Source organism: Callorhinchus milii, unplaced genomic scaffold (genome assembly GCF_018977255.1).
Source record: "Callorhinchus milii isolate IMCB2004 unplaced genomic scaffold, IMCB_Cmil_1.0 Scaffold3, whole genome shotgun sequence".
Taxonomy (NCBI): domain Eukaryota; kingdom Metazoa; phylum Chordata; class Chondrichthyes; order Chimaeriformes; family Callorhinchidae; genus Callorhinchus; species Callorhinchus milii.
In genome coordinates this window covers 27,584,927-27,607,010 of record NW_024704744.1, presented here as the reverse complement: position 1 = coordinate 27,607,010, position 22,084 = coordinate 27,584,927, and the positions used below count along the sequence as shown (strand labels likewise).

The 22,084-nt window shown below is 40.3% G+C and overlaps 1 protein-coding gene across 4 annotated transcripts in view; it reads left to right on the top strand.

Moving 5' to 3' along the window:
• supt3h (SPT3 homolog, SAGA and STAGA complex component) overlaps window positions 1–22,084 on the top strand; it is a 314,077-nt gene that overhangs the window by 116,540 nt on the left and 175,453 nt on the right. The window contains exon 1 of one of the 4 annotated variants that reach the window (XM_042333230.1): window positions 6,282–6,584. The exons of the other annotated variants lie outside the window; for them this stretch is intronic. The gene's annotated coding sequence lies outside the window, so the exon portion shown is untranslated. Of the gene's footprint in view, window positions 1–6,281; window positions 6,585–22,084 lie in introns of those variants that run through there. 4 annotated transcript variants of the gene reach the window in all.

Sequence of the window (22,084 nt, the reverse complement as noted above, 5' to 3'; positions counted from 1 at the left end):
AAACAAAGACATCCTCTTTCCTTTGGAATACGTTTGAGTATATATTTAGCTCTTCAGGGAAATCAAATTTAGACAATTTAAAGGATACAAGTTAAATGGAAAGAAAAAGATCTCAGTGAAAGCTTGTATTATGAACATAGCCTGAATTCAGGGCTGCTGGGACATACAGGTCCTGAACGTTTATGTGCTATAAATGAAGTAATAGCGATGATAATTGCCCTGTGGGATTTAGCAAAATGAACTGGGTGCTGATCTGGAATGGATTCTGTACAGTTTTAACCTTTTCCTTCCTTCTTTGACTGAAGACATTGACTCTTGCTAGGGTCTGCAAAGTGTTGTAACATTGCCAGGTACAACCCTGTACCTTATTTAGCTAGTCATTTTAATTGAATGGACAGTCTTTGCTGGCTAGTCATTCCAATCTAGCATGTGATTACTCACAATCTCTTGATACCCACACATACTTCTACCCGAATTAAACTTCTTACCCTCATCACACCAGTTCTAACTACGCTTCATTGGCTACCAATCACCAAACAAATCGATTTCAAGATCCTCACATTTGTCTTCAAATCCCTTCATGCCCTGGGACCTCCCTACATCTCCGACCTGCCTACTCCCCAAACCACTACCCGTTGCCTCCGCTTCATGGACTTGTTCATGTCTTGAGGTGTTCAGAGTCAAAAACTTCATTGGAGTTTTGCCAACAAATACACAATCACTACATTTTACAATAAATCCTGTGAAGAGTTTTGAGATGTGATGACCTGATAAGGTGTTAGATCAAATGCATGTGTTATAATTAATATTATTATTTGCAAGTTACTGCACTTAACAGAATATGCTTTCCACTTGTCAGCGATTGATTCTGAAGAGCTAGATTTCCAGTGTTTGGTTTCAAACAAACCTACTTTTTCATAATGTGAAAGGTTTTTTTTTTGGATCCCAGCCGCATCCAAATATGTTTCATAACTTATAGATGTTTGTAACTAAAAATGTACAAAAAACTGTAAGTCCAGTTAGCAGCTGATCATTATCTGGAACAAATTATTGGAGTAAATGTTACATGATTCTGCCACCAAGAATTGCAATCAACTTGCTCCTTAAGAAGTGTCTTGTCAAAGTTCACATTATTATAGGAGATCAATCAGCACTATTTTAGGTGCTTGAAACTGATATTGTTCAGCTCTACATGGGTATTGGTACTCTAGTAAAACTGCAATACAAAGAAGAAACCTTGGATTTTTATAATAATAATCCTTGCATTTGGTATAGCACCTTATCACATTGGAAGGACATCTCAAAGTGCTTCACAAAATTTACAGTGAACTGGAGTGACTGTATATTTGTACGCAAAGGCAGTAGCACAATTGTGCACGGCAATGTTCCGTAAACAACCATGAAGGAGTGACCAATTTTATTTTGGGGGCGTTTGTTGGTCAGAACACCAGGTGATACTTCTTCTCTTTTGAAATAGTGGGATCTTTAATGTCCACCTAAACAGGCAGACTGAAACTCGGTTTAGTATCTCATGCAAAGGGTGGCACCTCAGCCAATGCAACACCCCCCCTAGTGCTGCAATGGAGTGTCTGCTTAAACTATGTGAGTTCAAATCCCAATGTAGGATTTGAACCTACAATCTTCTGACTCCGAGGCGAGAGTGCCACCACTGAGCCAATTTTATACAGTCGTGCTTTATCACATTGAAATGTCTCACAATTTTACAATATTTAATGTGAAATGTAGTGATTCTTTTTGGCAAATGTGCCAACTAGAGCAAGGTCCCATAAAGATCCATGAGCTGAATGTTCATTTTATCTGGAGGATCATTGGCCAATACTTTGCAATCTCCCTTTTCTTTTCAAATAGTGTCACGGAATATTTAACGTCCGTTTGAGGGACAGGTAGATACATGAGACCTTGCCTTAACTTAAGTTTTCATTCAAAGGGCTGACATTACAGCGTTATCCCAATGCAGTTCTAGAGTATCAGTGTAGATTATGAGTTCAAGTGCCAAGGTGTATGTTGAACCTCGAACCTTCTGACCCAAAGGCTGATCGCTACAAGTGCATTTCATTGAAACCACAAATCATGGTTTCCGCTGCCTAATATCCTGACAGTAATGGCTTTGTTGGACCATCCTCTTCACATGGCTTGCATTATAGTTCCCTCAGTGATAAACTACAAGTCCAAGAGGGAATATCTAGGCATATTTGGTCAGTTGGTCAATAAAACTTCTCTGTACAGATCAAGAAGAAAGTATGTCTTGCCCTGAAGCACTTCAAGATGTTTGTTGCGGGGAACATTGAGGATTGTAAAGATTGATTATTTAGTTTCCATTTGTGTTCGTTGTGGTGAAGGAAGATGCTGGAATATGAAGTTTTTCTTTGTTACATTTTTTACATCTGAACCTCAATTATTCGCCACAGTGAGAGACCCCACAAGTTAATTGAGGTTCATTGGTGTGGGAAGACACCAATGTCAGAGTATAATGATTGGGTTGCTCCGTATGTTCAGTAAGACGCATCAGTAAAGTTTTTCCTCATCAAAATAAAAAAGGTCTTATTGCAGACTTGCTAGCCTTTCCCGTAACAGTGCTCCCATTGCCATCAGAAATGATGTAGGATAATTGTGAAGACAGTCAGGGCACAGATCGTCAAAGGTTCCTCTGTACAGTGGAAACGATCATTATTGGCCCCTCTCCGGTCAGGTTTAGTGGTGCAAAATAGACTGCAAAGTATCTCTTGGGTGGAAAATGATGAGCTAGTGGGACTTTGGGAATACCATGCCAAAGAACAGAAGAAGAATTAATGGAAGATGTAAGGTTAGATAGATATTGTGGAGTTTATCTTAACTTTGTAGGGCATCAATTTTGCTGAACCTTTCCACGTGGGATTAAATGGATTGGGTAGAGTGGATTGTGAATGGATTGTAGAAGGAATGGTCTTAATGATCAATAGAGCTGTTTTTATGACTTGGAACTTCAGTGCCTTCTGTCTCGGAGACATACAGTAGACTGATGGGATGACATTTACATTGCAATTGTCTTTGTATTTTGCAAATGTGATAGATAGTTTGAAATGTATAAAAGTGCAAAGATAATGACCACATTCTCCGTTGGCTTAAAGAACCCAATACCTTCTCTTGTGGCTTAAAGGACACAATTGTAGGTTGAAACACAATTGGAAAATGGTCAAAACTAATAATAATTCTTGCATTCGATAAGTGTCTAATCACGTTGTCAAAACATCTCAAAGTACTTTATAGGATTTTATTGTAAAGTGTAGTGACTATGTATTTGTAGGTGAACATAATTGCCGATTTACTCAAAGCAATGTGTGACTGGGAGTCAGCAGAATTTCAAATGTGATTGATATTACATTTCAATGGTGTACTTCATAGTGAATCCTGTTTGATGATGCCCTAAATAATAATCCATGCACTTTTGCATTTGATACAGGCCCTTACCCATCAGGCAGACACCTCAAAGCGCTTCATAGGATTTACTGTAAACAACAACAACAACAACAAGATTCCATTTATAGAGCGTCTTTCACGTCGGGAGGATTTCCCAAAGCGCTGGACAGTTGGGTCAGGACCTGAGCAGGAGGGAAATGGTCAGGGTGAGGGGAGGGAAGGGAGGGAGCGAGGAGGGGGGAAATGGTCAGGGTGAGGGGAGGGAAGGGAGGGAGTGAGGAGGGGGTAGAGAGTCGAGAGGGGAGCTGAAGGCACGGTCAAAGAGAAAGGTCTTGAGACAGGCCTTGAAGGAGGAAAGGGAGGAAACAAGGCGAAGGCACTGGGGGATAGAGTTCCAGAGCCTGGGGGCTGAGAGGCTGAAGACCCGGCCATCGATGGTAGGGCGGTTGGGGCGGGGGATGTGGAGCAGACCGGAGCCAGAGGAACGGAGGGTACGGGCAGGTAGATTGGGGAATAGTAGGTCAGAGAGGTAGGAGGGAGCAAGGCCGTGAATGGCCTTGTAGGTGAGGATGAGGATCTTGAATTCGATCCTCTGGGGGATGGGGAGCCAGTGGAGGCGAGCGAGGGTGGGAGTGATGTGGTCCGAAGCCTGGTGCGGGACAGTACACGAGCTGCAGAGTTCTGAATGACCTGCAGCTTGTGGAGGGAGGTGCCGGGAAGACCGGCGAGGAGAGAGTTCCCATAGTCCAGCCTTGAGGTGATAAAGGCGTGGACCAGAGTTTCAGCAGCATGAGGGGTGAGGTAGTGCCGTAGTCTGGCGATGTTCCGGAGGTAAAGTGTAGTGACTGAATATTCTGTAGGTGAACACAGCAGCCAATTTGCGCACAGTAATGCCCTACAATCTTTATTGCTAATCAATTGTCTGCTTTGTTTAGTAATATGGAGCTCGGGTGATTGAAAAAGTACAAATCAAGGAAAAAAGGATTAAACAATGCTGCAATTTGAACCTAGTACTGCAATTCTAGGTACTGAGTATTGGGAAGGTAGAAGGAGCTCACTATCAATATCTAGTGTCAGGAAAACAGTTAGAAACTTTCCATATTTTATTCTCCCTTCCAAAAATCACTCAATTTTGTAGGTTTAAACAGCCTGATTGTGACTTACAGATGCTTGAGAATGTAAATTGAATTGTGTGTGTTTTGCTGAGTTTTGCAACCCTTACATTATTGCAGGTCAGCGTTGCTCACTAACTTGTTGAGAGCCACATCTAGTGTCTTGCTTTAGAGACGTTCTCAGGAATGTTCCAACATTCTGCAACACCGAGCGATGGCAACTGCATCCGTGTTCTCACATGCTGAGCTCCTGATTTCAAAGATTTCACAACAGGCAATTGCCAAATAGAAGCCAGACACTTTTTCCATAGGTAAGGGAGTGAAACCCTAAAGTGTCGCCAGTTCTATAACAGCCCTTAAGGTTTTAATAGATTACTTTCACCCAATCTGTGAATGCTGGGATAAACCTCTCTCTTTATAGGACGCCTTTTATCTTGCTGCTGGATCAATCAAATAATAAAAATGATAAAAACTATAATCCTTACATTTGATACTATGTCTTTCATGTCGAGAGGACATCTCAACTGGATTGTACTGAATAGCACTGGAGTTATGAGGAGGTGTGAATTGGCATTTGTCAGGACCAATGGGTAATTAATAATGCTGAAATGAAATTATTGAAACTATTGTTATTATATTATTAAAAGCATTGAAATAAAAAAGTGCCATGTTAAGTGTTCGGTGAAATTTACAAAAGCTCCAGTGATTTCTTCAGTTTCAAAGACTATATTTGCCATAATTGATCTTCCTGTATAAGAAGTGGAATAAGTGACCGTTTTGATGCGAATGCTATTAGCTCCAAAACCTGAGAATGTTGCAGCAGTGACTAACAGATCATGCGCTACATTGCTAAAACTTTCATTGTATTATTGCCTGAAACCAAATGCTCATTGTATGAACCAAACCATGTGACAAGTTGGTGTTGTCTTACAGAATGAAAGCGCTTGTGAATCATGCGGAAAATTATTAATTGGTGGTTTATATTTCATAATCTATCATGGCCTATCTTATTCCTCTATGTACCAAGTAGAAGGGCTAACTATAGTGGAAAACAATCCTTTTCTGGTGCATTATTAATCACAGATATTTTTTATTTTTAAAACTCCAAATTTTAGATGTGCAAATCTAAAATTTTAAAAAATCTCCAAAAAAAATCTAAAACTCTAACCTCCGAGTGATGGCTCTGAGATTGTAGGTTATTACATTACATTATTGCTGGGTAGCTGATATTAGTTTTTTGTGTTTGTACTTTTTCAGAGTATGAATTTGTGGTTTTTTGATATTCTCAAGTATTCTAGGTATTTTTCTTCCATTAATTAAAAAATACTTCTGTGTATTTAAAAAAAAGATTGGCTACAGGCTACCAATAACTGTTCAAAACCCATTTTTATATAAATAACAATAGTGGAGGAGGTATGTTGTTTTTTTGTGGCCACATACCTTCTGCTGAATATCAAAGAACTTTCTTTCATGTCTAGAAGTGTGAGTTGCATTTAAAGCTTCTCGTTATCTTGCTGTGTGTTTAAACAATTGATTTGTTTCTTGTGCAGCTTTTCTTCAGATGTGCAAATTTTATCTAATAAAATCAACGTGTGTCCCTTGCAATAATCAAACTGTTTTTTAAAATGTTGTTAGTAAATCAGACATACGGTGGTATTTAGGGTCAGACAAAAAAAAGAGAAGCACAAAAATAGTATGAAAAAAGGATCCGACGTGAACTGAACACATTATGAAAATATTTAATGTGTGGAGATAAGGAAGTGGTTAATTCAGACTAGCTCTTTCTAATGTGTCAGCTTGGCTCAGTTGGTAGCATGTTCACCTCTGGGTCTGATCTTTGGGTCTGTGCTCTATATGGGAATTTGAACTCCCCACGTGAAAGACATTACATAAATGCAATTTGTTGTTGTTGTTGAACTCACAGTCCACTATGTGGGGTGATAGTCATTCGCCAAAAATTTAAAGCAATTTGACGGCTGGCTAGCTAACAGTACTAAAGGACAAGCAAGGAACTATAATTGTCTCTGTGGTTGATGAGACGAAACCTCTACAATGGTAAATATTTCCACGGGTTCTTTCCCACACTTCTACAAACTTGATCTCATTTATTTTCCATGGGTTTGAAAAGAAAATATCGAGGTACACAATAAAGTTTAAACATATTGTGAGCAGAGAGCCCAGCATCATGAAGAGGAAACTGAGTGAGGTGGAACAGAGTGAGAATTCTGTTAATGAATTTGATGAGAGGAAATTCTTGAGCAAGAGAGAACCAAAGATCAAGAGAGAACTCTTTATTTTAGCAAGAGTGGAAATTGTTTCTAGAGCGAGAGAGAATTTTTTAAGCACATCAGGTAAACAAGCCAAATTGGTGCATTTGTCACAGGCCAAGTGTTAGGGATTAGCTAATTGTTTGCTGGCAAGTTGAAACTGGTTATGTCAGAGGCTTATATAAAGGGAGAGAGAAGTGTTTATAAATGATGTATTAGAGGGGTAGGGGGTTACAGTAGGGGGTACAGTAGGAGAGCAGTCCCTGGTACCTAATAATAATAATAAAAACGTAGAGGAGGAAATTGGGTCTCTGTTAGGAAAGAGGCCAGAAGTCAGTGATCGACTAATGGAACAGGAGCGGACATCCCTGATGCTCTCCAATAATTTCTCTCCTCTGGAGAGAGATGATATGGAAACCCAAGTGATGGCTGAGATAGGCAAAGCAGTGGTAGTGGCAAGATAGTGGCTGAGATAGTGCCGTGCACCGAGGCAATCCAGCAGCCTGCCAGGAAACGAGGGAAGAAGAGAAAGAGTAGCCGACACGTTGTGATATTAGGGGATTCGACTATTCGGTTCACAGATCGCATTCTGGGCAAACCAGACCCAGAAAACAGAATGGTAAGTTGCCTACCAGGTGCACGGGTTGAGGATCTGATGCCTCGGGTTGACCAGATACTACAGGGAGCAGGTGAGGAACCAATTGTAGTTGTTCTTGTGGGAAGAAATAGTATAGATAGAAGTAACCAGAGGTCCTTCATGCTAAATTTAGAGCATTAGGAAGGAAAGACTTCAAGTGTAGTATTTTCCAATATACTACCCATACCACATGCTAGTGAGGAAAGACAGAGCGTAATTAGGCAAACTAATGCGTGGCTAAGGCATTGGTGTAGGGAGTGGGAGTGGAAGACCTATGGAGTTCCTTCAAGGTGATTATGAAGGCAATGGAACAATGTATCCATGTGGAGCAATGGTACCAAGCTTAAAGGCATTCCTGCCTGGTTGGATAGGGCTACAAAGCAAATCAAAAAGAGAAAAAAAAGCATTTAAGAAGGAAAATGGCACAGAAATAAGTCAGACTGAATACTGGAAGGCATGCCAGGAATGCAAAAACGGCATCAGAATGACAAAGAAAAACTTTGAATTGAACATGGCAAGAGCTGTGAAGCATAATAACAAAAAGTGTTTTAGTTACATTACGAGTAGAAGAAAAATAAGCAATGGAATAGGGCCACTGATGGTGGGTTCAGGAGACAACATGACAAATAATACTGCACAGGTTGCAATCGTGCTAAATAATTTTTTTGCATCAGTCTTTACCAAGGAGGAAACAAAAGAGAGGTGTTCTCTCAGCGACTTCTGTTTTTGTTTTGAGAGAAAAGGTGTGTCTGGTAACCAGATGATGTAATGGTTACAGGAGAGGGGGAGGAGGAAGGTGAGCTGTTTTGGTCTGAAATTGTTGAAATCATTATTGAGGCTAGAGGGCTGTAAGGTCCCTAGCAGATACATGAGGTGCTCGAGCTTGAGCTGTGGCTCATTAGAACAGCCTAGGAGACCATGGATGGAGAGGTCAGAGTGCAAATGGGAGGGAGAGTTGAAGTGGCAAGAAACCGGACGGGAGCTCAGGGTTGTGCTTGCGGGCAGAACGGAGCTGTGTGGCAAATCGGTCACCCAATCTGCGTTTGACTCCCCAATGTAGAGGAGACCACATCCTGAGCAGCGAATTCAGTAAACTACATTGGTGGTAATACATTTAAATTGCTGTCTCACTTGAAATCTGTGTTTGGGACCCTAGACAGGGGTATGGGAGGAGGTGAAAGGGTAGGTATTGATTCTCTTGCACTGGCATGGGAAGGTGCCGGGGGGAGGAGAGCAACTGTTGGTGGGATGGAGGAATGAACCAGGAAGTCACAGAGGGAATGGTCCCTTCAGAATGTGGGGAGGGGAGGGGAGGGAAAGATATGTTTGGTGGTTGGATCACGCTGGAGGTGCCAGAAATGGCGGAGAATTATTTTTGGGATGTTAAAGCTGGTGGGGTGGAAGGTGAGGTCTAGGGGGACCCCATCATGGTTCTGGGAAGAGGGGGAAGGGGTGAGGGCAGAAGTGCGGTAATAGGGCGGACACAGTCAAGGGCCCTGTCTACCACAGTGGATGGGAATCCTCGGTGGAGGAAAAAGAAAGACATTTTAGCTGCTCTGTTGTGAAAGGTGGCATCGTCAGAGCAGATGCGTCAGGCGGATGAACTGAGTAAAAGGAATGGAGTCTTTACAAGAGGTAGGGTGCGAGGAGGTGTAGTCCAGGAAACTGATTTCCAGCATCTACAGTATTTTGCGTTTTGTTTACCGGGAGGAGACGGGTAATCTATCTGATCCAAGAAAAGAACTCAAGGATGTCGCAGAGAAAAATTGCGACACTATTCATATCACTATCAGCATGATTGCCAAACAGCTGTGTAAACTTACGGTAAATAAATCTCAGGGGCCGGATAAATTGCATCCGAGGATCCTTAAGGAACTAAGGGAGGAAGTCGCAGAAACGCTGGCACAAATCACTGAATATTGGACAGGTGCTGGGGGTTTGGAGAAAAGCAGATGTTACTCTTACTTTTAAGAAAGGTAACAAAAGTGATCCAAGAAACTGCAGACCAGTAAGATCGACGTCCATTGTGGCTAATATTTATGGAGACTCTTATTAAGGATAAAATCATGGAGCATCTGGACAGCAATAAAATCATAAATGATAGCCAATATGGGTTCATGAAGGGAAGATCTTGCCAATCTAATTTACTGGTTTTCTTTGACGGTGTGGCAAGCGAGCTTGATAAGGGTAAGGCTGTGGTTGTTGTACATCAGGATTTCAGTAAGGCCTTTGATACAGTTCCTCTTGAGAAGTTGGTACTGAAAGTAAAAAAAAAAGCAGGAAGCAGTGGAGGTATATTACAATGGATACGCAATTGGTGACTGGAAGAACCCAGAGGGTGGTGGTACAGGGAATGTCATCAGACTGGGAAAATATTACTGGTGGAGTTCCACAAGGGTCTGTTTTGGGACATTCTTTTGTTTAATATTTTTATAAATGATCTGGATCCAGGAGTCTCAAACACAGTGGCTAAGTTTGCAGATGACACAAAAACTAATGAAGGTGGTAGATTGCAAAGCTGAAAAAGATAGGTTAAAGTAGGTTTTGAACATACTTAAGCATTGGGCATATTTGTGGCAGATGAAATTTAATGTGGAGAAATGTAAAGTCACATGGGGACAAATATTCTGGAAGGGACTATTATTTGAACGGAAGGAAAATAATATGTATGGAAAATGAAAAGGACCTGAGGGTCCTGATTGACAATAAATTGAAGCTCTCCCAATAATGCTCTGTGGCAGTGAGTAAAGCAAACCAGATGTTGGGATGTATCAAAAGATCAATAGCAAAACAAAATAGTGGGGTAATCCTGCCACTGTATAAATCATTGGTGAGACCATATTTAGAGTACTGTGTACAGTTCTGGTTGCCACAGTACAAAAAGGATATTGGAGAAATTGAAAAGATACAGAGGAGGGCAACCAAAATGACTGAGGGAATGGAAAGACTGGACTATGAGGAGCGACTAAGTAAATTGGGCATGTTCACGCTGGAAAGGTGAAGATTGAGAGGCGACATGATTACTGTCTTTAAGATTCTTAAAGGGGCAAGACAATATAGATCATGATAAGCTGTTTGAACTTGTCCAGAATAGTAAAAGCAGAGGACACGGCCTACGATTTAAAGGGGGTAAATTCAGAACAAATCTACACAAACACTATTTCAGTGAGCGAATAGTGAACCTGTGGGACAGGCTCCCTAGGGAGACAGTTGAAGCAGGAAGGGTTGATTCTTTCAAACGCAGATTAGATAGTTTTCTTTTCAGAAACAACATTATGGTATATAGTACATAGGTAGTTTGAGACATATGTGCATGCTACCGGGTGGAAGGTGAACTAGATGGATCTTGCTCTGTGACCCTATCATCCCCACCCTCACCAGGCTCCATTGGCTCCCCATCCTCCACAGGATAAAGTTCAAAATCCTCGTCCTCGCCTTGAAGGCCCTCCCTGGCCTTGCTACTTCCTAGCTCTGTGACCTGCTAACGTAAAAGTCACAAATTACGTCCTCTCTGTGACCAGGGTTCTCTCTGCCTCCTTGTCCTCCTGGACATCTCTGCTGCCTTCAACACAGTCGATCATGCAATCCTTCTCGACTGGCTCTCCTCCCTCATCCACCTCAGTGGGACCGCACTTTCCTGTTTTGAGTTCAACCACCATCACTTTGTCTCTGCAAATATTTTTCCTCTCACCCACATTGGGTCACCTGTGGCATACCCTAAGGCTTCATCCTTGTCCCCCTCCTTTTCCTCATTTACTTGTCCTTCTCAATGACATTCGTAGACATGGGGTCAACTTTGTACACTATCCTAAAATATATTTGCTAGTGGGAATTTTTAAAATCAAAAGTATTTAATCATCTATTTCCAACATTTTTTTAACCAAATGTCAGTGAGGCGTAAATTCATTGCACTTGCCAAATAAAACATATTAATGTTATGTTTTAATATGGGAAAGCAGATTTTCATCCTTTTGTTTATAATAATACAGTAGTAATCCTTACATTTGATACCGTGCTTTTTTATGCCAGGAAGATGTCAAAATGCTTTACAGGGTATATTGTAATGTGTATTCACTATATTTTGAGATGAACCTCATGCATGTGCTCTATTAGATATTGTTCCAAACATTTCTTGCTCATATATATTTACAACAGAGAACAAACGATTCTCTCCACCCCCCCGTCATTGTCCCCATTGGAAATTCTCCAATGAACACAATCTCCAGGTATTTTAATCCTGTCCCAGTAACAGAGTATATTCATGCACTGTACTGGTGCATCTCTTTAAACTACTTTTTGACAACAATAACAACAGCGGAGGGAATAGACAGGTCGATATCGTGTTAGCAGATTACAGAGGTAGGAAGGAGCAAGTCAGTGGAGGGCTTTGAAGGTGAAGACGAAGATTTTGAACTCTATCCTCTGAGGGATGGGGAGCTGGGCGAGGGTGGGAGTGATAGGGTCACGGAGCCTGGTGTGGAACAGGACATGAGCTGCACGGTTCTGGATGATCTGCGGCTTGTGGAGGGAAGAGTTGAGACAGCTGACAAGCAGGGAGTTGGCGTAGTCGAGCCGAGATGTAACAAATATATTTTTAAGGCATTTTTAACAACACTTAAAAAATTCGTGAGAAAGTACATGAGAAACTCCAAGTGAGTGAAACTTCACTGGAGGTCAGGAAATGGCATGTTTGCAAACCAGTGATATATTTACTTGTCCAACCAGTTGATTTTTCTTTTGAACTGATGTGTATGTGTGTGTGGTCAAATTAAGAGTTCCCATTGTTTCATTGTTGTGGGACCTTTATTTAATGGCTGTGAATATACTTGGGTGGTCAGTGACCAACAGCTTTGAGCCAAGCTTATATCTTCCAAGAATAAATTGGATTCTTTAAAATTGTTTCCTGTCTGCAATTATATTCATTATGTATTTTCTTTCAGTGGGACTGTGCATAATTATGTATTACACAAATGATTGGCTACTGTATTGTACTGTTTTTTGGGGGGCAGGGTGTGGGCTATTCCTCCTCCAATCATCTCTTAACTGATCCCATAAATTGACTTCACTTGCACTCTGAACAGCTGGACTATTTTAAATACCATCAGAAACTTATATAAAAAAAATGTTTGTCTACGTGACGAGAAAGGCATATGGGATTGGGAGCAGAGTGGCTGAAGGCAATTCAATGGTTGAATAAGGATATGTTTCTATATTTAACTTTTGTTCCAACCTCATACATGATCCACATGAACAATAGTGTCCTTGTGTTCCAGGAACTGGAGTACTCTCGACTTGTTACCAGATTTTTGCAGATTTTACGCCATGGACCAGCAGATTGTGTATTGAAATAATTACTAATACTGTATTTACAACCAATTTGAACAATACAACATATTACCCAAGACAAATGCTATTGAACTCAATTGTATAACAATGATGGATTTCAAACCATCACCAAATGGTTCTGTTACCCTATGGCAGGTCAGCCTCACAGTCCTGTTAAATTAGCAGCTTTCTGCATACTTTCTTTTGGAATTTTGACAGAGCTCTTTATACTCTTTTTCTTTTCCCTCCTGTTGTCAACATTAGTTACGTTTGAGTTATTCCTGTGAGTGATGGAGGAAACATTCTTTATGGTACTGTGCCACTCTTTGGTCTGTAGTTGGAGAATTTGTTCCAGCTCAATGTTTTTTTTATAAAAAAATCCAATATTTTGCCAAGTTCTGGCTTCGGAATTTGCATCAACTGCAAGAAAGTCTTTCCTGTAACCAGTCATCACTAGTGCTTTCTCATAGCTTATAATAATATAATAATAATCCTTGCATTTGAAATAGTGCCTTATCACATCTTTAAGACGTCTCAAAGCCCTTCACAGAATATACTATAAAGTGAATTGACTGTATATTTTGTGGGCAAAACGCTAGGTTCATATGGTGAGTTCTGGTAGAAATTTGCAGACAGAGTGAGGGGAGAGAGTGCAGTTGAAGGATTGAAGGATTTCCCCCCAACCCCAGCTCAGGTCTGAAATGCTGTACTCTGTCCAGCGCCTTGGGACGTCCTCCCGACGTGAAAGGCGCTATACAAATGTAATCTTCTTGTTGTTGTTGAATGAAGTGGCAGCAGTAACCTAAAAGCCAATCAAGCTGAGAACGACTGAAACTATGATTCCCTTTGTGGCCAAGCTCATGAAGAATGCAAAGTCAGAACTTCCACTTCACCTGGCCAATCTCAGGCAGAAAGCAACTCCAAAGAACACTAAGGAGAAGTTGGTTTGAATTGGACGCCAAAATCCTCCCATTTAATGTGAATGTTTCAGTTTGCACGGAAGATACCTTTAGCAAACTTCTGAAAACTTGTACAAGGAACCCATGTGGAGTCCTGTAGCTCAGTGGTTAGAGCGCTCGCCTCGCAAGTGAGAGACCTGGGTTTGATTCCTTGCAGGGCGGAACCCAGGGCAAGTTTCCTTATTCCACATACCTGATAATAATCCCGCAAGAAAAAAAACAATAAGAAAATTGGTCACTTCAATCCACGACTGTTTGTGGGACACTGCTGTGTGCAATTGGCTGCTGCGTTTCATCCACAAATATACAGTCAATTTTCTTTACAGTATATTCTGTGAAGCGCTTTGAGACATCTAGAAAATATGAAAAGCTCTATGTCAAGTGCAAGGATTATTATTGTTAAATCACGAGATTGGCAATTTGAAGTGGAAGTTCTGACTTTGCATCCTTCATGAGCTTGGCCACAAAGGTAATCATAGTTTCAGTCGTTCTCATCTTAATCACCAAGTCAGTGTTCCTTCCCAGAGAATTTAACAATTGCTGTAAACCCTGCACCCAAACACTTGCTCAATCACAGTAGTTCTTTCTCATATTGAATCTGAACTGCAAGGCCTCAATTCCTAGAATTTACATTGGAAAAGTACTAGGATGCTAGTCCTCCACTTCTAGACTGATGAAAGTGGGTTTGTGAAATTCCCGGCACTTGACAAATAATTGACAAATAGTTCCCTAATTTTTTCCCTTTTGTTAATTGCCACTGTGAAGATAATTCTAAACTAATCATATCTGAAATTGTTTTGAATCTGCCACAGTACAATCTTACAGTATTGGTAATGTAGCCAGACTTTTATATGTTGTATTTCTAGAAGAAAAAATTGCAAACTTCATTGGTAGAAGAAATGCTGATGCTCAAAAAGGAAAAAAATGGCTCAAGAAGTGTGAAGAATGATCTCAGTACAATACGATTAAATTGAAAACATCATTAAAAGTAACAAGCCAAAAACATTGGGAACCATACTAGATGTACAATATGTTGAAAAATTGCATACTGAATTACATTATTATTTGTAAACAGTGGAGTATTTAGTAGGTGAAAGCATTTCATTGTAAGAGGCCTGGTCAGATCATGATTGTGTAAATCAAGTTGGTATTCAACAATTTGTAACTGTTTGTTGCAGTATGCTTTAAATACAGTGCAGTTGTGCTTTTTTTTAACCACTAATAATTCAGCAGCTGGTTTAATTTTCCTCGAATCTGTTATTAATCAATTAAAATTGGTGGCTGTGACTTGAGATGTTAAAATGTTTTAGGCGCATACAAAACATTGCTAGTAAATACCATAGGTTTTTGTGATGCATTCTTTGCCTTTGTGGTTTGACAATTGGATTGTTTTCCAGAATCATATGGGGAAAAATTCCTTTTCTGTCACAGCTGCTTTATTAAACGGACTGAAACCACTTTGTTATTTTGCTTGTTTTTCAAGGCTTAAAACCCACAGTACCTGGTGTGCAACAGGTGATTGGACCACATCAAAAACTAAGACTGTTTATGTTTTGTTTCCTGTTTCTGGAATTTCCCATAACTGAAGAAGTACTTGAATACCAAAATTATTTTTTAATTAAAAAAAACATGTTTTGCTCACGTGAATGAAGAACTCTGTTTCTGGTTCTTTGTATTCCAACTCTGCTATTACTTCATTCAATATTACTAAACAGTAGAGAACTGCAACCATGCTATGTGAACACATCAGCATACTTCTAAAAGATGTAAGATTACTCAGGAAAAATTGCAGAGGGATGGCAAAATGATTATATAAATAATTGTAATTTTTATAATTTCAAATTCCAAATGGGGTACTTCAAATACATTACTGTGTAATAAGGATTTTAATAATAATAATAATCCATTATTTGGTATGATGTCTTTCACGTTGGGAGGAGTATGTCTCAAAGTGTTTTACCTGTTAGAGTGGGGGGCCACTGCTCAGTCTCCAATACACCAGAGACCTCTGTGATACATCTGAGCATGTGCACTAACCTCTGCCGAACGCCTGGACCAGGCACATGATCGGGTGGGCGGCCTCTGCGATGGAAGACATCTTCTTATAAGGGAAGTTATTGATCAGTTTTGCATTGTAAATACAAGAATTTTTAGTTCTGTATCAAATGGCGTGACAAGTGGAATTCCTTATTAACATTTTCTAGGGGAAGTGGATGTGATATTGACCGCATTGTGACTTAAATTGTAGTGACAAGTTAAACCAGGGTCGAACTATCTGGAATTTACTGTATTTACCCTCAGGGTAAAATAAAACTTCCTGGTATCTATTCTGAAATTGTCTTTTACATCCCTAATCTGTCCTCTTGATCTACTGTCTTGGTACATCCTGAAGTAGTGATCTAGGTTCACTTTTTCCATCCCATTTAAAATGTTATATTGCAGCGCCTTGGGATGTCCTCCCGATGTGAAAGGCGCTATACAAATGTAATGTTGTTGTTGTTGTGGTACTACTACTACTGCAACTTGCATTTATATAGCGCCCCTCAGGTAGGGTAGTATCCCAGAGTGCTTGACGATGGTGGAGCACGACTCCAAGCTGGGAGGAGTGGGGAGGTGACAGTCCTCCTATGTTGTAATGACCAGAACTATAAGCAGTCCTCTAGGTGTAGCCTTGAAACACTGGGTGACGTTGAGAGAGATATTTTTGAATCATTGTTCCACTCTAACCCTGAAGCCTGTGTGTGTGACTACTGACAGGTGAATACTATGCACATGGTATAGCAACTGACTTGTTCTTTCTGTAATTTATAGATTAAAAACTGAAGCTACATTTCTTCTAACAACCCATTCACTAAACTCGCTGCACCCATTCAATTTGCTGTCTTCACATGATGTGCTGGAAGACATTCAGAGGGACGATGTTTCCAGGCATTTCTAATAGAACTACAGCACTTTTCACTGTTACATTGATAGTGGATTCACCTAAGGATCTTACATAGACTTACATAGTTACTGCGTTCTATTTTTTGTGTTCCACTTATCATCTTGAATCAAAAGGATCTTTGGACATTTTCATTTATTTTCCAAGCAAAAGTCTCTTAGCTTGTGGCATATAAGACAAGTGAAACAGTTCTTCAAGGGTAGGCGTGCCTAGACGTCCAGTAGAAAGATTTTCAGCAGTTAATTGGTGATATCCAGGATCACATGTGAGGTAGATTTATATAACAAGAGAAACAAGCATGTAGTTAATTATCTAGAAGTAGTCTGTGATTCTCCACTGGGTCAAGGCAACCTGCTGCAGCTACTTGCTACCTGTCCTAATTCTGGTTGAAAAGCTGGGTCACTCAACTCAGTGCAAGCTGTTGTATTTAGCTATGGTTGTCAGATGACATCCACTTTAGATCAGTCTTTCAATGCCAGTGCTGAAGCAGAGAATGTCTGACTTGCTTTCGTTTTTGAGTTGTAGCCATAATTTGAATAAAATTGGAGTTGAAAATGCACCTCAATGGGAAAACAGTATTAAAAGTGTTAGCATTGGGACAAGTGCTTCAGGACGTATAGTACGTCTTGTGCAGGAAGCAGCATATTCCTCACACCTATCCCACACAAGAGAGCCTCGGGAGCAGTGTTCTGGTGGGTTGACATGGAGTACATAGGCATCCCTGTGCGAGATGTACTTTACATGAAGTCCTCTAGCTGATTGGTTAGAGCACTTGCCTCTAAAGCGAGAGGACCTGGGTTTGATTCCTGGGCAGGATGGAAACTTAGGCAAGTTTCCTTATTCCACACACCTCTGTTTACCTAGCAGTAAGTAGGTACCCGGTTGCTGGTTGATTGGCGGATGCTTTCCGTGGTAATAATCCCTTCAAAAAATAATAATAATTTGATTATTCAATCCAAGGCTGCTGTGCGCAATTGGCTGCCGTGTTTTGCACACAAAATGTACAGTCAATTCACTTTGCCTTTGAGACGTCTCAAAGATGTGATAAGGCGCTATATCAAATGCAAGGTTTATTATTATTACATCCTAAAGTTTTTCTGTACTTGCGTTATTTATTCTGGTTTTCCGGACTGAGCACTTTTTCAATTCGATTTCACTTGTAGCTTGTTAATTTGGAGATTTGGTTACTCACATTTTCCAACATTTTTTTCATCAGAAATTCCAATTTGGGTTGGCCTGAATGAGAAAGATGCAGCATTCTCAGAGCCATGTGCAATGTGACGATTCCATTAGCAAATTACTTGTTTTATGCTGACATGGGAGATGTGTGTTTATCCAGCACTGTATCATATGTAACCACTGGAACAGTTAGTCCATTAAATCATCTATTTATATTGAACTCGGATACTGAAAAACTCTATTTAGAATGGAAAAAGGTCAGTATCCCAATGTGTTTGCCACAGAGATTTTACTCGCTTGTAAAAAAAACTAAACACTAAAACTGTTCCAATATCAGTGAGAAAAAGCAGGATCCTAAGTTATACAAGCAATTGGATTTCTCAGGTTCATTCCTTAGTTTCTGAGCTAGTTAATTACAGCTAATAGGTATTGGGAAGTACTACATTTGACCTCCTAGTCTATGAAGCAAGAAAAATAATCTTGCTTCAGATCAATGACTAACACCACCAAGTGGGATGTGTGTGTGTATTATCTTACAACTTCCGATAATTATAGAGGTGAATACATGGTTTGTATGTCTTTAGAAGCTGTAGAGTATGAAGGTTTGCAGTGCTTTCATCAGTTGTAGGGTGTAGATTAGCTTTTAGCCTTCTTGAATTGTTGTATATGTTCTAATTGTTAGTTTTTTTNCCATGTACTATGTACAGTATACAGGCCAGAAGTTGGTTATAACCACAATTCTTGCCCTTGGGTTAGAATATATCTGATTCTTAAGCATCAGATATATTCTTAATATTAACTCTACCAACCACGAAATGCAAACAAAAGGTTCAATGCAACATGTAGACAAATAGACCACTCGAAAGGTACTAGTCTGTTATGGCAAGGCTACTGATCACAAGAAAAGCTAAGGAATTCTTTGTTGATGCTCAATTAAATAATTAATTATGTTTCTCAGCGGAGCCCTCTATTACAATCATACTCTGCAACAGATAATGCAAGCTACTGTATATAGGAATTAAGAATACTTGTCAGCCTAGCAGTAGTGGTAGCACGCTCAAAGGCGAGAGTCTAAGCTTACATTCCAATATAGGGCTGGGGGGTGTTGCTTTGTCAGAGGTGGCCGTCCTTTGAATGAGACATTAAATCAAATTTCCATTTGCATATTCAGGTGGACGTTAAACATCCCATAGTTGTATTTAGGCTCTATTGAAAAGAATCTCCTGGTGAAAACAATTCACCAAAATAAAAATTGGTCATTCGCTTCATGGCTGTTTATAGGGCATTGCTGTGTGCAAACAGGGTGCTGAATTTCATCCACAAAATACACAGTCAAAATCACTTTGAAATATATACTGTGAAGCGCCTTGAGATGTCTCAATGATGTGATAAGGCGCTACATCAAATGCAAGGATTATTATTATACCTCATGGATGGTTTAGAACTTGCCAAGGAAGAAACTGCAATAGATCTGGGTCTATTGATTAATTAATACTTGCATTTGATATTGTGCCTTACCATGTCATAGAGACGTCTCAAAAGCGCTTCACACAAAATACTGCAAAGTGAATTGACTGTACATTTTGTATGCAAAACACGGAAGCCAGTTGCGCACAGCAGCCTTGGATTGAGTGATCAAATTATTATTTTTTGAAGGGATTATTACCCGGGAAAGTGATCCACCAATTGACTAACAAGCAGGTTCCTACTTACTGTTAGCTAAGCAGAGTCATGTGGAGTAAGGAAGCTTACTGAAGGTTTCACCATGCCCGGGAATTGAACTCGCTTACGAGGCGAGTGCTCTAACCAATACACTGCAGGATTCCACATGCCTCTGTTTACTATTAGTTGATTCATTGCTTACTATGTCAAAATAGCGTCAGGCAGCAATAAACAAAGCAAACAGGATGCTGAGCGAAATTGCTAAATTAGTTGTGTTTAGATCTCCAGACATTACACTCAGCCTGTGTAGTGGTCTGGTCTGGCCCTACCTAGAGTACAGCATTCAGTTCTGGTCACTGCGACATAAGGGGGCTTCCCAGGTCCTAGAGGCTGTCCTAGAGAAGAGCAATTAGGATGATCCTGAGTGTTAAGAGGAATGAGCTGTGAGCAACGACTAGACCAGCTATGACTCCTCAGTCTTCATAGAAGATGACTTAGAGGTGACCCCATAGAAATGTACAAAAAAGTAAACCCAGATCAATACTTTGGAATGTATCATGTATTATGTGAAGGAACACCCACAAAAGTTTAGAACTGTAAAGGTCAATTTCAGGACAGATACGAGGAAGTATTTCTTTACGCCAGTAGTTAATAACTGGAACAGATTGCCAGGAGGGGTGGTTGAGGCCAGGACACTGGGGCTCATTTAAAAGCAGCTTGATGCTGTGATGGGAAAATGCTGTGATGGGAGGATCCTTCAGGAAGATTGGGATCAGATATGCTGAAGGACCTTCAGCTGAACTAATCTTGTGAACAACTTCTTATGAACTCAGAGTCTCACTGCATGCCGAAACTGAATCAGGTTCAGCTTACAGTTATTGTGATTCTAACCTTTGAGTCTCTTCACAATTCTATATATCTACTTACTCCTTTCAGTTGTGAGATGGTCTAATTGTGGTGCATGCAATGTAAGGGCCTCGTGTATCCAGGGGTTGTCCATAGTGTTGTGATGGCAACTGTTAAGATTCTCTTACCTGCTATAATTAGTAGGTGAAAAAGTTTGGTTGGGTCTCGGTATGCCACAGCCAATGTTCAGTTTGCTCACTGAAGGATATTTTAACACTGTCCCATGTTGGGGCTTGTGTAGGGTCCATTGCCAAGAGAGCTTCAGGATAAAATATTGCAGTTTTGCACTGACGCCAGGCTTCCGTGACCCACTTCAACATTGAGTCTCTCGTCAGTCAGTACTTGACAGAGTTTGAGCGTCTGCAGTCTTTGGTTAACAATAATTATTTCCTTTAAAGTTTTGTGATTGTTGTACATGCCAGGGTTCACAGTGGTCGTCCACTTCTGTCACCAGTTGTTGGTTCACTGCTGCACGGTTCTGTTTTCTGGTGCATCCAAACTCATTGGACTTTGGCCCGTACTTCTAGACCCTTTCCATGTTCCTTCACATAAAGTCTTATAAACTGGCTTCCTCTCTTTATTATTAGTTGCAAATGCTTGGTCCACTGTTGCAGGAATGTAGACAATTACAATTGTTTCGACCCCAAAATATACAGTCAATTCACTTTACAGTATATTCTGTGAAGTGCTTTGAGATGTCTCAATGATGTGATAAGGTGCTATATCAAATGCAGGGATTATTATTATTATGCTCCTCTTCATGAATTTAAACTTCCAGATTGGACCGCTGTTGAAACCATTCAAGTTCACCTCCTTCTACTTTGTTTGTAGGAATCACTGCTGCACATTAGCTGTTGAATTTACCTTTGTATGTCAAGGGTTACTTAAAAATAATCCATTGTATGAAACGTTTTAACGCTCTTCAGCAATATAAGGCATGATATTACATGCAAGTGTTATTTTGTAGAATCATAGAAATTACAGCATTGGATGAGGTCACTTCACTCATTTAATCTTGTTGGTGCTGGCTCATCCACTAGAGCCAGCTACTCCAATACCAGTTCCCTGTTCTTGTCCTTGCCCTTTGTGTTCTTCCTCCATTTGTTGTTAATACAGAGAGAGGTACCTGATGTTTCCTGAGTGGTTGCAAAAGGCAGCATGAGAATCCAATGCTCCCTGTTAAAATCTTCACGTGTATTTTACGGTCACATGGACCCGCATTTTACCAGGTAACCTGGTGTTCATTGTGTAGGAAAAACACATATGAATATATTTATTCAGTGGAGTCCTGTAGCTCAGTGGTTAGAGCACTCGCTTTGCAAGTGAGAGACCTGAGTTCAATTCCAGGCAGGGCGAAACCTTGGGCAAGTTTCCTTACTCCACACACCTAATAATAATCCCTCCAAAAAACCAAAAACAATAATAAATTGGTCATTTTCAATCTACGACTGTTTGTGGGACATTGCTGTGCGCAATTGGCTGCCGCGTTCGCCCACAAATATACAGTCAATTCACTTTACAGTGTGTTCTGTGAAGCGCTTTGGGACGTCCTCCTGACGTGAAAAGCGCTATATCAAATGCAAGGATTATTATTATTATTATTATTATTTAGGCATTTGTTAATCTAATTTTTTTTGCACCACTTGAAGTGAAAATAATCGTATGCTGTGAATACTGTT